Source organism: Panthera onca, chromosome A3 (genome assembly GCF_046562875.1).
Source record: "Panthera onca isolate mPanOnc1 chromosome A3, mPanOnc1 haplotype 2, whole genome shotgun sequence".
NCBI classification, from domain to species: Eukaryota; Metazoa; Chordata; class Mammalia; order Carnivora; family Felidae; genus Panthera; species Panthera onca.
In genome coordinates, this window is record NC_138341.1 from 140,127,943 (window position 1) to 140,143,621 (window position 15,679).

Here is a 15,679-nt window from a genome sequence, read left to right on the forward strand (position 1 = left end):
GAGTAGCTACACCACTTTGCATTTCCACCAGCATTGCAAAACCGTTCCCTTTCTCTGCATCCTTGCCAACATCTTTCATTTCCTGAGATGTTAATTTTAGCCATTCTGATGTGTATGAGGGGATATCTCATTGTGGTTTTGATTTGTATCTCACTTATGATGAGTGAGGTTGAGCATCTTTTCATGTGTGACCAATCTGGATGTCATCTTTCTTACAGTGTCTCTTCATGTCTTTTGCCCATTTATTCACTGGATTATTTGGTTTTTGGATGGTGAATGTGATAAGTTCTTTATAGATTTTGGATACTGACCCTTTATCTGATATGTCACCTGCAAATATCTTCTCCCATTCCATTCAGTTGCCTTTTAGTTTTGCTGATTGTGTCCTCTGCTGTGCAGAAGTTTTTATCTTGAGGTCCCAATAGTTTATTTTGGTTTTTATTGCCCTTGCTTCTGGAGACATGACAAGCAAGAAGAAACTGCCGTCAGGATTAAAGAAGTAGGTTGCCTGTTTTCCCCTCTAAGATTTAGATGGTTTCCAGTCTTACATTTAGATCTTTCATCCATTTTGAGGTGTGTGTGTGTGATAGAGAGAGAAGTTGAAGAACATACTCCAGGTTCATTCTTCTCACTGTCTAGTTTTCCCAGTACCATTTGCTGAAGAGACTCTTTTTTTCCTCTGGGTATTCTTTCCTGCTTTGTCAAAGATTACTCAGCCATATGTTTGAGGGTCCATTTCTGCGTTCCCTATTCTGTTCCTTCAATCTATGGTCCGTTTTTATGCCTGTACCATACTGTCTTGATGATTGCGGCTTTCTGATGCACCATAAAGTCCAGAATTGTAATGTCTCCAGCTTTGTTTTTCTTTTTCAACATTACTTTGGCTCCTTGGGGTCTTTTCTGTTCCATACAAATTTTAGGATTGTTGGTTCTAGCTCTGTGAAGAATGCTGGTGTTATTTTGATAGGAATTGCATTGAATATGTCGATTGCTTTGGGTAGTACTGACATTTTAACAATATTTGTTCTTCTAATCCATGATCATGGGATGTTTTTCCACTTCTTTGTGTTGTCTTCAACTTCTTTTATAGGCGTTGTATTGTTTGTTCTTTTAATTTTTTTAATGTTTATTTATTTTTGAGAGTGAGAGTGAGCGAGCAAGCGACAGTGCATGAGCAGGGGAGGAGCAGAGAGAGAGAGGGAGACACAGACTCTAAAGCAGGCTCCAGACTCCAAGCTGTCAGCACAGAGCTCGTCGTGGGACTCCATCCCACAAATGCATGATCATGTCCTGAAGTCAGCACTTAACCGACTGAGCCACCCAGGTGCCCCTCTATTGTTTTAAGTGTACTGATCTTTTACCTCTTTGGTTAGGTTTATCCTGGGTATTTTATGGTTTTCAGTGCAGTTTAAATGAGATAAATTCCTTGATTTCTCTTTCTGTTGATTCATTATTGGTGTATAGAAATGCAATCAATTTCTGTATATTGATTTTATATTCTGAGACTTTCCTGAATTCCTGTATCAGTCCTAGAAGTTTTTTGGTGGAGTCATTTGGATTTTCCACGGAGAGTATCGTGTCTGTGAGGAGGAAAAGTTTGACCCCTCCTTGCCAACTTGGACACCTTGTATTTCTTTTTGTTGTCTGATTTCTGAGGATAGGACTTCCAACCGCATGGTGAATAACAGTGCTGAGAGTGGACATCCCTGTCGTGTTCCTGACCTCAGGGAGAAAACTCTCAGTTTTTCCCCATTGAATATGATACTAGCTGTGGGAATTTTGTATCTGGACATTTGCATGTTGAGGCACGATACTTCTATCCCTCCTTTCATGAGTTTTTTTTTTTTCATCAAGAAAGGATGATGCTGAATCTTGTCAAACGTTTATTCTGCATCTATTGAGAGGATCATGTGGTTGTTATCCTTTCTTTTATCAATGTGATGTATCACATCAGTCGATTTGCAGATATTGAATCTGTTGTGCATCCCAGGAATAAATTCCACCTCATTGTGCTGAATAATTCTTTTTATGTATTGTTGGATCCGGTTTGCTACTTTTTGTTGTGAATTTTTGCATCCATGGTCATCAGGGAAATTGGTCTGTAGTTTTCCTTTTTAGTGGGGTCTTTGTCCAGTTTGGACTCAAGGCCATGCTGGCCTCATGGAATGAGTTTGGAAGTGTTCCTTCCATTTCTCTTCCCATGACCTTATCTTGTTCTTTCATTTGGGATGCATTCCTCTTGCCTTGTCATTTTGGCTGAGTATTTGCCTTCTCTGTGTTGCCAAAGCTCATTTGTTACCTGCCTATAAGATGAATGGTTTTATGTAGAGGAGGTCATCCAATGTCCAGGGCCTGGCACATCAGGGAGGGTCTGTGGTGTGTGTTGCATGCACTGTTTTGTGTACTGGCTGCTCTATCCTTCAGGCCAGTTGTATGGGAAAAGTATGGTCCTTGGCCAGAATGTGGTGATTCTTATCTAGGTCTGCTCCAATCTGCTTGTTAAATGAGAACTTGAAATGACTACCACTCGAAATGAAGCCCTGCAGAACTGTCTGGTCAAGAGAGGTGGTATAGTCATGGGGTTCTGCTGGTCTTCTTGGGAAGGGGCCAGCTCCATTGGTACTGAAGCAAGCTTGAATGACCTAGAAGGTCAGTCTCACCAGAGCACAGGAAGGTGGGGTTGGTGAAAGCAGCTTGGGCAGCCAGTGTGGGAATTACCTTGTTTCCAGCAGACGGCTCTGTGTTTATGCTGGGGGGGGGTGGGCAGAGCGGGGAAATGGCACCACACAGCTCCTCTGTCCTAGCTCTTTGTCCCCTGATTGTGAACACTGCCTCTCAGGGATGCTCTCCATGATGAGTGTATAATCTCCCCACTATGTGCACCAGGCGTTGTACAGATCACTGTTTCCATGCCATCTGCCTGCAAGTTGTTGGCTGCCTCTCTGCAGGAGTAGGCCAGTCCCCCCGGGGCTGTATCCCAGCAAGCCTGCTAACCTTTAAAATCTCACAATCTCGGGGTGCCTGGATGGTTTGGTTAAGTGTCTGACTCTTGATCCTGGCTCAGATCATGACCTCGTGGTCGTGGGATTCTCTCTTTCCCTCTTGTCCTGCCCCTCCCTTGCATGTGCTGTCTTTCTCTCCCTCTAAAAATAAATAAACTTAAAAAAATAGTGTCATGGAATATCTTATTTAGGCAAGATTGACTTCGTGAGGGGAATGGCAGGGATCTACCAGTTAAATTTCCAGCACTGACTAGGAAATTCTTTGCTGACTGGCTAAAGGTTACATTCCTGCAGGAATGAAATTAGTTTAGTGACATGGGGCCCTAACATAAGTAACGTTGGGCCTGTGATTTGTCTTAACATTCCAAACCCAAATTTTACACATACAGTTTTTTTATTAAATGTATAGCCCTAAATAATATTTTAGCCATCTACTGTCGGCCCAATGATCATATCCTGTGAAACTGTGGCCATTTTCTAATCATAGGTGAAGATCCGCTCTGTGGCTCTAAGATCTTTGTGGCTCTAAGTTACATTGATCCATGTTACTAAGATCTTTGTGAGTCTAGGTCACTGCTGGATTTTGAAGTCTTTGACCCAGGGACCCCCTGCCAGATTGCTGAGCCATCACTTAGTCACACAAGCACCTTTTCCAAGTCACCTCTTCCTAAAGCATTGTCTTTCCCTCTTGTAATTCTGGGTCTTACCCTTTGGCAAGTCACAAATCTTCATACAAACATGTCAGAGTGGCCCAGAGAAAGCTGCTTGCATGTGACTCCCCATTCATAGTCACACGTCTTCCTTCTGAAACCCCTTGAACTCTCTATTGTTCTTCTAGTCTTTGAATATCTCTTTGATTTGGAAATATTTGATTCTCTTGTATTCCTGCTAAAAATATGCGTGAAAATATTAAAGCAAGAATTCTTTACAATAAGTGAGCCAGTCACAATGATTCATCTGGCCGTGTGTATATTTTTATTTTTTACAATGTTCAGGCATGATGTGAAGTACATCATGTAAAATCTGAGTATCATTCATTATCTAGGATAACCACCTTTATGGAAAGTCATTCAATGACATGCTCGTTTAAGATCAGAAAAACACTAATTTACATACCACATAATACAGTGGTATATACATATATTATTATCTTAAAATATGTGAGGTAGATGTTTCTATGAATTGTATATCATGCATTCAGTTTTCTGTAACATGAATGCTATTATTTAAATTAAACAATAGTAAGAACAACAAGAATAGGTACATGTCCATCACTAGTAACTAATATTAGAACCAGTCATATAATATTATGTATTAAAAACATAAAACCATGATTACTAATAATCTTTTCATTCGTGATGGGTTTCTAGTTTCCAAAAAAATTGGGAAGTTATTACTGAGTCTCCGCATACATCAGACTGTTTTCTGACTATTGATGTCATATGAGTTGGTACATGATCACAATCAATATCCCAAAGAGATATGGTAGTATGAAGTAAAGTTTATATTTGTATTCAGATTGCTTTAGTTTTAACCTCTTCTATCCCAGACTCATCCCAGCTGGCACATTACAGTCATCCTGTCTCCTTAGGCTGCACTTGGCCATGACGAGTTTTAGATTTTTTCCATGTTTTTCATAATCTGCAAAGTTTTGAGGGTAGGTTTGTAGAGTGTATTTTGTAGAATGATCCCTGGTTGGGATATGTCTAACATTTGTTCAAATGCTTAGGCCAGAGTTACTGTGTTTTGGAGCAGAAGATCCAGAGGCAAAATGTCATCCATAATTATCACTTCACATAAAGGTTGTTTACTCTGAAGATTGGAGTCTTTTGTGGTTCCATACAAATTATAGGACTGTTCTAGTTCTGTGAAAACTGCTGGTGGTATTTTGATGGAAATTGCATTAATTGTGTCAATTGCTTTGGGAAGTATAGACATTTTCACTACATTTGTACTTCCGATCCATAAGTATGGAATGTCCTTCCATTTCTCTGTGTCATCTTGAATTTATTTCATCACCGTTTTATAGTTTTCAGAGTATAGGTCGCTCACCACTTTGGTTAGATTTATTCATAGATACCTTATTATTTGGTGTGCAACTATAAATGGGACTGTTTTCTTAATTTCTCTTTCTACTGCTTCAGTATTGTCTACAAATGTGACAGATTTCTGTACAATGATTTTGTATCCTGTGACATTGCTGAATTCATTTATCAGTTCTAGGAGTTATTGGGTGGACTCTTTAGGGTTTTCTATATAGTGTCATGTAATCTGCAAAGTGTGAAAGTTTCACTTCTTCCGGATTTGGAATTGTTTTTATGTTATGTTATGTTATTCTATTTTATGTTATGTTATTATTTTGTTTTGTTTTGTTTTGTTTCATTTGTCTGCTGGCTGTGGATAGCAGTTTCAATTACTTCCAGTAATTTGTTTATTAAAAGTGGGGTAAGAGTAAACATCCTTGCCTTCTTCCTGACCTTACAGGAAAAGCTCTCAGATTTTCCCCATTAAGGTTGATTATAACTGCAGGGTTTTCATAGATAACCTTTATTAGGTTGATGTATGTTCCCTGTAAACCTACTTTAGGGGGTTACAATCATGAATGGATGTTGTACTTTGTCAAATGCTCCTTTCTGCATGTATTGAAATGACTGTATGGTTCTTTTCTTTTAACGTTTATTAATTTTGAGAGAGAGAGAGCATGAGCAGGGGAGGGGCAGAGAGAGAGGGAGACACAGATTTCGAAGGAGGCTCTTGGCTCTGAGCTTTCAACATAGAGTCTGACGCGGGACTTGAACTCACAAATCATGAAGTCATGACCTGAGCTGATGTCAGACTGTTAAAGGATTTAGCCACTCAGATGCCCCAATCATCTGGTTCTTATCCTTTCTCCTCTTGATACATTGTATCACATTGATTGATTTGTGAATATTGAACCACCTTTGTAGCTTGGGAATAAATCCCACTTAATTGTGGGATATATTTACAGTTGGTTTATCTTCTTTTTGGATTGTACCGTTTACTGTTATATAGTGTCCTCCTCTGTCTCTTGTTATATACTTTTTTAAGTGTATTTTTTCTGATACAAGTATTGCTACTCCAGCTTTCTTTTGACATTCATTTGTGTGATGTTTCTCTATCCTCTATCATTATTGAGGTGTAAAGTGGGTCACTTGTAGGCATCTAAATCTGTTTTGTTTTTTTCATCCATTCTTATACCCTACGTCTCTATATTGGAGCATTCACTCCATTTACATTCAAAGTAATGATTGATATGTATATATGTATTGTCATTTTATTGCCTGTTTTGTTGTGGTTTGTAATGATTTTCTCTGATACTTTCTTGCCTTTCTTTCATGTTTTGCTTATTATCTTTAATGATATATTTTGATTTCTTTTCTCTATTCTTAGCATATTTATGACGGGTTTTAGTATAGAGTTACTGTTAGGTGTTTATATAACCTCTTCTGCATTAAGTAGTTTGTATTAAGCTGATGGTCATTTATCTTTGCACACATTATTTTCTCCTCCCTAGGTTCTTGGTAGATGTTATTATATTTCAAATCCATTTCTCTGAGTTCCTTAACTGTTTTTTAAAGACATATTCACGTTTTACTTGATTTGTGGCTTCTACCCTATACTGTCACTGTTGGTCTCTCCTTTCCACTCAGAGAATCCCTCTTAATATTTCTTGCAGGACTGGTTCAGTGGTACAAACTACTTTAGTTTTTGTTTGGGAAAGTCTGTGTCTCCTTCCATTCTGAATGATAGCCTTGCTGGATAGAGTGTTCTTGGCTGCTGATTTTTCCATTCAGCACTTTGAATATGTGACGTCACTCGCTTCTGGCTTGCCAAGTTTCTGTTCAGAAATATGTAGCTAGGTTTATGGGTCTCCCGTTCTAAGTTAAGGACTGTTTTGCTGCTTTTAAGAGTTTTTCTTTATTGTCACTGTAATTTGCAAGTTTGCTTACAATATGTTTGTGTGTTGGCCTGATTTTGTTGATTTGGATGGGTGTTCTCTAGTCTCCTGGATGTGGATGTTTGTTTCCCTCCCCTAGTTAGGGACGTTTTCAGCTATTAGTTCCTCAAATAAAATTTCCACCCCATTTTCTCTTCCTTCTGGGACTCCTACAATATGAATAGTATTATCTTTCCTGTAGTCACTGGGTTCCCTTAATCTCATCTCACGTTGCACAGTTCTGTTCTCTTTCTTTGGTTCAGTGTGATTAATTTCCATTACTCAGTCTTCAAGGTCACTAGTTTGTTCTGCTGCTTCTTCCATCCCTCTGTTCATTCCAGCAAGCGTGTTTCTCCTTTATTGTGTCCTCAATGTCTACTGTTATTTCTTATCTCTATGTCAGGGGTCTCACTCTTCTACTCATTTCACAACTCTAATGAGTATCCTTATGATCATTGCTTTAAATTCTGTATCAGGTATGTTACTTATTTCTCTTTGGCTTAGATCTCTGGCTGTGGCTTTGACTAGGTCTTTCATTGTGGATACACATCTCTGTGTGTCCATTTTATCTGTCTCTCTGGCTCTATTTCTCTGTGTTAAGAAAGTTATCTTAATTGAAACTGTGAGAAGCATGAGGGGACACTTCCCAGAGATTTTGCAGATGCTTTATGTATTTAATGTCTTCTTTTTCTAGTGTTCTTAGAAACATATATTACCCCTGTTTTCACAGATAACACAGCTGAGGCTCTGTGTAGGTCCCACTGAGAACTGGTATTAGGGCTGAGACAGCAGGAACACAGGCAAAGCCTCAGAATATTGTGAGAGAAGTTTGAGGAGATGCAAAGCTGTAGTCAGGGTGATGAGAGGGGTCCAGCAGGGGTGGCATCTGGCCAGCCCTGAATTGTAGGTTGACCCAGGCTGAATGCCAATGCAGGCACTCAGCTGATCTAGATCCTGTCTCCACTTTTAGTCTCACTGAGGGATATGAACTTGGGCATACAGCATTTTCATAAGACAAAGTTAAATTCCCCATATCTCCAGGGCTTTTCTCCCCACAAATATCATGAACCTTCAGGAAAATCCAGGGAGACAACAATCTTTTTAGATGATTACCTGCGTGCACTTTGGCAACACACTGACATATTGGATCCCACATAGCAGCTCCATGTGGACCTCACACTCTCTGCTCAGGCTGTGGCCAGGAATGACCTCCAACTGCATCTCACTGACCCCAACACCCTCCCCTCTTCACCTCCTCAAACTCTGCTTACTGTGCTCAACTTCCCTTCTATTCCTGTATGATTCAAGGTTCCCCTGTTTTTGCACTGGATCCTTCACTGGTGTTTCCATCATGGTGATCACAAAGTCTGCATCATTTAATGAATGCCCCTCTTTCACACAGGACACCTGATGCTCTAAAAGTTAGGGGTGCGCCTCATTCTTCACAGAACCCAAAACATTGTGTCTCCAAAATACGCACCAGTACTGCTGATACGTCTGCTTTTGTGTAAAAAATCCTCTTTCATTTGACAAGAGAAACGTATAGCTCACCGTATTTCAGGGACATGACACTGCCCATTGAGTGTATGTCCTGAGAAACTTGAGATATGCTACAGTGTCCTCAGGCAGTTTGTAGTTGGATTGCCAAGACTCACAGCTATCTCTACATCATTCCCACAAAGTCAATCATGAAGAAGATGAATATACTTTACCAGCCACTCATCCAGTTCAGGTCATCTTAACAAATAGAGTAGGTGGAGGAGCTGGTGGAGGAGGGGGAGTTGGCCCACAGCCCATGACGTGGTGAAAGGTGGTGCATGGGGTACAGCCTGCAAGGCGATCCTGGGAAGGACCAGGCCCTCTTGCGTACAAAATAGCCTGTGGAAAAGAAATGAGAGGTATGTTCATAGGACAGAACAGAGCGCCAACACCAGCAAAAAGCAGAAACCCAAAGAAGCAGTGATCGTATCCTACTAGCTTCCCCACCACCAGGTTCCAAGAGGGCAGTATCAGCACCAAAATCTCTACCCATACTTTGGGCTCCACTTACAGCTTTGAGGTGGGGAATGGATGTGATTGGGATAAACTAGTGTCTCCATGTGTCTGGAAATGTAGAAACAGCAAGGGCCCTTTTTCTACAAGATTTATAGACTGAATGCCAAATTTAAAAAGCAGCATATTCCAGATAGGAAGACATCTGTGTCCAGGATCACCCTCCACCCTTCATCCCCCTCCACCACAAGGGCTGTTTATTGTGTATATGAAGAACTACAGAATGACAAGGAATGACAATACCAGTGTCCACACATGGAATCATAGCCCTCATGGCTCAAAGCTCTGCCTCTAAGCCCCTGCCTGTGCCAAAACTACTTCTGTCCCGACAATGGGGTCTCCTCCTCTCTGGAAGTGCTATCCATGGGCACAGAGACACATGGGGAGATGGGGATCCTGAGGACCTGCAGAGGACCTGGGAAAATGTGCTCTTAGAGAAACAGGTAACCTATACATGTTAGTTGGGTTCAGCTAATTTATTTTACTTCGGAGGTACTTCTCAGCTTAAGTGCAGTACACTTTACAGGGTAATTGTGTCCTCTGGAAAAATGAGCTGAAATTCTAAAAGACAAAATTAACACAAATGCACTTTGATGTCTGGTGTTAAGTTTCCATGTTTTAGCTGTACCTGTGACACAGGACGCGAGAGAACATGCTCATGTGAACACAAGTGAAGGACACCGTGGGGACTTGCCACACAGGTAATTTTGGATTTTTTCTCTTCACAACTTAAGTTTCAATGCATGTTTTCTATGAAAAATATGCCACCTCTTATAGTTCAGATATTTGTGCCCAGGGCACACCTGAAGGGACTCTGGACAGCATGTTTACCAAAATGCTGATGGGTATGAAATTTACTTTGTCTAAGACCATTGTAAATGACACATACAAAAATATAAGTTGGAGTGAAGGCAGTTCGCATTTTCAAATTGTAAGGATACCCACAGATTTTTCTGAGCACATTAAAACCCTCAATAGAAGGAAACAGGAGAGGAAGAAACAGCAAGAGCAATGATTCCACATTGAGGAGATCCACAAAGAATGAGGCAAGGTAGGAGACTTTCAAGTGGAGTGTGGTGTCATCTTCCTTGATTTATTCCAGGAACACATTGGAAAAGCCCTATGGTTCTCACCCTTAAGCACGCTTAGCTTCTAAAGTTACCACAAAGAGATGCCAGATGGAAAACAGGGAAGCCTGTAGACTCGGGGGTAAAGATTTTGCATTTGGGAAAAAAAAAAAAAAAAAAAAAAAAACGGCAGACATACCATACAACACGCAAACCAGAGACAATGGCAGGAGAGTGTCCTGTACAGAAAGATGTGGCTGTCTGTAAAGACTTAGAACTGAAAATGGCCACAGCATTTACCTTGTGCTTCTCGGCAGTTTTGGCACAGCCAGTGTCAATGTCACTGTTGGGTATGACACCTGCTCCTGGACCTGCAAAAAGCCCTAGAAGGGATGGAGGTTTATTCTGATTTGAGTAGACTGTTTGGAGATCAAAAAGAAAAACAAGAAACGCTCCCCTCATTCTTCCAACAGCTATCCCAAACCACATGCACAGGGTGTCCCGTGTGCCTCAGGTGATCCCCAAGAAGAACTTGAAGAACCATCCCTTATAACTTGATGAAGACTCCCAAAAGCCCTGATTCAGATGTATTCATCACTCATCGAACAACTATGGATGGCTGTGGGCACAACTAGATGGACATATGTTACGTTGTGCCTCATGCCTCATAGATCCCAGCACATGGACTGTGTACGGGGCATTTCTGCTGAAGCGCTATGTCTGCTTTTCTGCATACGGCCCCATTCCTTCTCCACAAGAGACGCCTGTAACAACACATGGTGGGGGAAATGATAAAGATGAGATCCTGAGAAACGAGGAATGTGGTAACGGCAGCAGACACATTCCCCTTGCATCACAATGGTCTGTGGTACCGCCTCTGCACCTTGGCCAAAGACCTAACAGCAACAAAAATAAGGTGAGTATGTTTTACAAGTCAAGTCCTAGTGCTCAGATCATCTTACCAAGTGTTGCAGGTGGAGGGGTTTCGGGTGGCCCCAGGGCCACCAAGGTTCAGGAGGTGGATGTGCCTAATAGTCCATGGGGGCGGGGCGTGTCTAGGGTAGGGCATGCAGAATCGTCCAGTTAACGGAGGAGGTCCCCAAGATCCAGACTGCCCTGCAGAACAGAAGTGACAGCTACATCCATATGCCAGACAAAAGAACCAATACCAAAAGCAGCTGTAACCCAGAGAAGAAGGTGTCAGCACCTGCCACCTTCTCTGCCACCAGGATCCAAGAGAGTAGCATCAGTACCTGAAAACTCTGTCCCTGCCACTGGATACCACCTACAGCTTGGGGTAGTAGATGCAAGAGGTTAACCTACTGCCACCACACATCACTGCCCATGTCTACGGAAGTAAAATGGCAAGGGTCCTGTCCTAGAGGGTTAACAGAAGTAATTACAGACTAATGAAGTAGCATTCTCCAGACAGGCACCATCCATGTCCAGGTTCACCCTGCATCCCTCCTCTACGGCGACTCCAGATGCTCTGCTTTTGGTATATTAAGAACACAAAAGAATGAGTGGGAATAAATGGCTCATATTTTGCTCATGGAATCACAGCCACTCCTGGCAAAAAGTTCTGCAGCTGGACCCTCACTGTGAGTCCTCTGCTCCTCTCCCTGAGAAAGGAGTCTTCCCTCTTGGAGTGGAGGATGCCTGGAATCTTGCAGGGGAATGAGAGTTTTTGTGAGGAACAAGTTACTTGTGGTGAATGTCTACAAAGCTCAGATGTGTTCATCTTAATTCATAGGGCATTCTGACTTTAAGCATATTACAGGACACAGAGTCATTATGTGAAACAGAAAAAAAGAGGGAGAAAAATCACACAACAGATTTCATGCAAGTGTTTTGGTATAAAACTCCTGGTATGTGTCATGAGACTGTATCAGCTCTAACAGTGACTGGGGACACAACCAGAAACTGCTCATATAAACACAATTGAAGGACACAGTGTTCAAACTATTTTTACCTAAGGTATAGCCGGAAGGATTCCAGACAAGTCATTTACCAGCAAAGACGGGAAGGTGATGAGAGATGACATTGACTTCATCTAGGACCACTCTAAATGGCACAGGGCACACGATATAAAGTTGGAGTCATGGTGTCGTTTTGTACTTTTGAATTTTAAACAATATGGAAGACTTTCTAACAGGTTAATCTCCTCGCCAGAATCAAGAAAGGAAGACACAGCAGCCACACTCTTCCCACAGAGGTCAGGTCTGGAAGGGGTCACCCAGGCCAGGAGACTTCTGTTTGGAGTGCGGGGTCATCCTCCTCTCATTATTTCCTGAAACTCATGGAAAAACCTTAAGGTACTCAGTCTCTAAGCACTTTTGGCTTCTAAACTTACCACAGAAAGGTGACAGACTAAAAATTGAGAAGCTTGTGGACTCCTGGGTTATGAGTGTGCGTTTGGAAAACAAAGAAGAAACAGACATATCACACAACACGCAAAAAAAGACAAGGCCAGGAGAGCATGCTGTACATAAAGATGAGGGTTTCCCCAAAGAGTTACAACTGAGAATGGTCCCAGCATTTACCTTGTCTGTATTCTTGGTACAGTCAGAGCTGCTGTAACTCACAGAGGTTTCAGCAGTTTCTCGATCTACTAAAGACCTTAGAAGGGACAGAGGTTTATTCTGCTTTTAGAGGACTGTGCGGAATGAAAACAATCCCTCATCTCATTCCTCAAATATCTTAAACTTTTCCCTACACTTGGGTCCCTGACCTGAGGCAGAGGGTATACCACATGCCTCAGGTGACCCCGAAGGATAAGGGGAAGAACCATTCCCTCACCTTGATAAAGACTTCATGGTGCCTTAGTTCATGTTGTTTTGTAATTAATCAAATAACTGTAGACAGGTCAGGCACAACTAGCAATTTAGAATTCATCAGTAAAACAGAGGTTTCTCAGTATACACCATGGGAAATCATGACTTCATTACAGATCAAGAATAAATATGAGGATGTTTGGATTCAGCATCTGACTCTTGATTTTGGCTCAGGTCACGATCTCACAGCTTGTGAATTCAAGCCCAGCGTTGAGTTCCTCACTGGAACTCAACTCAGTGTGGAGCCTGCTTGGCATTCTGTCTCTGCCTCTCTCAAAAGAAATAAACTTAAAAAAAAAAAGAATAAAATTGAGAATACTGGTTTGGTGTATATCCTCAATGAATCCTCAAGAAGGGTGCATTTCTTCAGACTTCAGGCAAATTGACAGTCTCTCAGCTTATCTACAAGCTGCCTTCCACATGAGAGCAGTTATTATATAACAGACTAATTTTACACTATTGAGAAAAGGAAAACTATGAGAAGTTAGCAGTGAAGCTGCAGAGTTGCACTGATACCATCAGAGGACTAAGCTAAGCTCTATGGAATTTGAAATGAGGGATGTAGGGCTACAGTTCCCAAAAACAAACAAAAATAAAGACCATTAAAACTAGTGAATAAATGACCTTCTCCTCAAATAAACTAAAGTCTTCACATTGAGTCCTGGTGGGAAGAAGGATGAGGCCCATGTCCTGTCATCCTTTCCAGGCTCTTCAGACAGGGGGATGCTAGAGGAGGTGGGAGGGTCACCGTCAGAGGAGGGGCATGAGCTCCACCAGTCACAGGGACAAGTGCCTCACTGCCTGCGGCACCAGAGGAGAACACCCTTCTGTCACCCCTCCAGACCACCTGCTGTCCTTCGTGCTTGTGACTCTTTCCAGACCACACGATGATCACCCACAGGAACAGGCTGCACAGCAGAAATTAGACTGCGGCACATCACAACGTGCTCCTTACCTCTCCTTGGAGGGTTCTGCATCTCTGGTGTTGCAGCCATTGGTTTCTGTTTCGTGTATCCCTCAGGCAGCCTCTTTGCTTCCACCCTGTCCAGTCTTGGATACAGAAAAATAATGGACTTCTATAAGAGTTGCAACACCACATCGTCTACTAGACAACAAACAGTGCAGGGGTCATCCCTGGAAACACCCATAAAAACGCAACTCAAATGACTACACCTGTATTTCAAGTAAGCGACCTCCCTGCCCTGCTCCGCCATCTCCCTGTCCTAGATCTGAGTCTTGATCTGGGGGAGGGAAAAACACATCCACCTTCAGTCAGAAGGTGGTGCACCAAAGAAAGAGGAGGAAACAAGAAAACACTTACCTAGCTGTCCTGAGCATTCTTCTCATGAACTGTGATCTGAAAAAGCCAACAAAGAAAAGCCTGTGGTTAGGGATTCCAAGGGCCACTAGACCCCCCCGCATGAGGTGCTAAGGGTTCAGTATGTCAGGCAGAACTCAGGTTACCTGGTGTCTAAAGATGAGTTCTGCCTGCTGCAGCTGTTCCCGTGTTTGTTCAATTTGTTGCCTGTGAGTTACAATTGCTCTTGTCAGATAAGGCCCAATATTGGGTATGATTTTAAATAATCTGCCCACGTTACCAACAACCTCATATCTGTCCCAGGATACAATTTATTCTTACACATGAAACACTTTTCACATGACTATCAATGTACAGTAGGATCAAAGCTATTGTTACATCCTTTCCTTACTCATTATTCCATGCCCGTAGGGTTCAGAGTTCATAGAATTCCTTCCCATTTTCAATCTTTCCCTAACTAATCATGTGACAAGTGTCTTTTAGCATAAAGCTCTATTCTTCTATAACTTATATCCTCATCATGTTTCCCAAGCTTGCAAAGATGAGGGCCATTAAATGGCACTACCATGTTTATGGATATGATTCATTGTACAACACACTGCTTTCCTACAGATTATGACAATTGACACCACGTCCGAGGAATGTTAGCATGGACAGGGTTTCCACACAGTCTGGCCACTACTTGAGATCCGTAAATGTTTAGAAACTTAATTGTTTTGTTCTTTCTAAAATTTAACTTTTTTATCTGTTAATACTCCATGCGTATGTTGACTTTAAACATTGCAAAAAGATTAAAAACAAAAAAATGAACAGAGGTTTCATGAGCTGCTGGTAATTAGTAGCTGAACTCACTTGTACTTGTTTATTTCTTCTGTAGCTATTTTCTTTTTTTTTTAATGTTTGTTTATTTTTGAGACAGAGAGAGAGTGAGCACACGCATGAGCGGAGGAGGGACAGAGAGAGATGTAACAGAATCTGAAACAGGCTCCAGGCTCTGACCTGTCAGCACAGAGCCTGATGCAGGGCTCGAACTCACAGACTATAAAATTATGACCTGAGCTGAAGTTGGATGCTTAAACGACTGAGCCACCCAGGTGCCCCTTCTGTAGCTATTTTCAAATTTTACCTGCAGCTGCCAGCTGATTCTTCTTTGCTGCCAGTTCACAGTGTCATTTTCAGCTTCCTAAGTTGGGAAAGATATATACACAGTCAAGGCCAAGGTCCAGAAGTTCCCCCCTTTTTACCTCCCAGCACTCTTGAAGGCCTATTCAAATATCCCTTCCCCCACCTCTCCCATAAATGCACAGACTGACAACACAATCCGAGAAATGAAATGAACATCCCATTTAAGTTAAAGAAAATTCAACTTCTGTCTGTTGTAATGTCTCTGCTATTGGAACTGTCTTTTTAGTTCTCTGTTTCCTCTCCTTTATCATAAAGTCATCAAA

At 41.7% G+C, this 15,679-nt stretch overlaps 1 long non-coding RNA gene across 1 annotated transcript; it reads left to right on the top strand.

The window, feature by feature from the left end:
* The first annotated feature begins 9,571 nt into the window (after nucleotides 1–9,571).
* Nucleotides 9,572–15,008, top strand: LOC132671720 (uncharacterized). The gene is made up of 3 exons (XR_013554453.2): nucleotides 9,572–9,713; nucleotides 9,795–12,394; nucleotides 13,935–15,008. It is a non-coding gene; the product is annotated as an uncharacterized LOC132671720 (long non-coding RNA).
* Nucleotides 15,009–15,679: the final 671 nt, after the last annotated feature.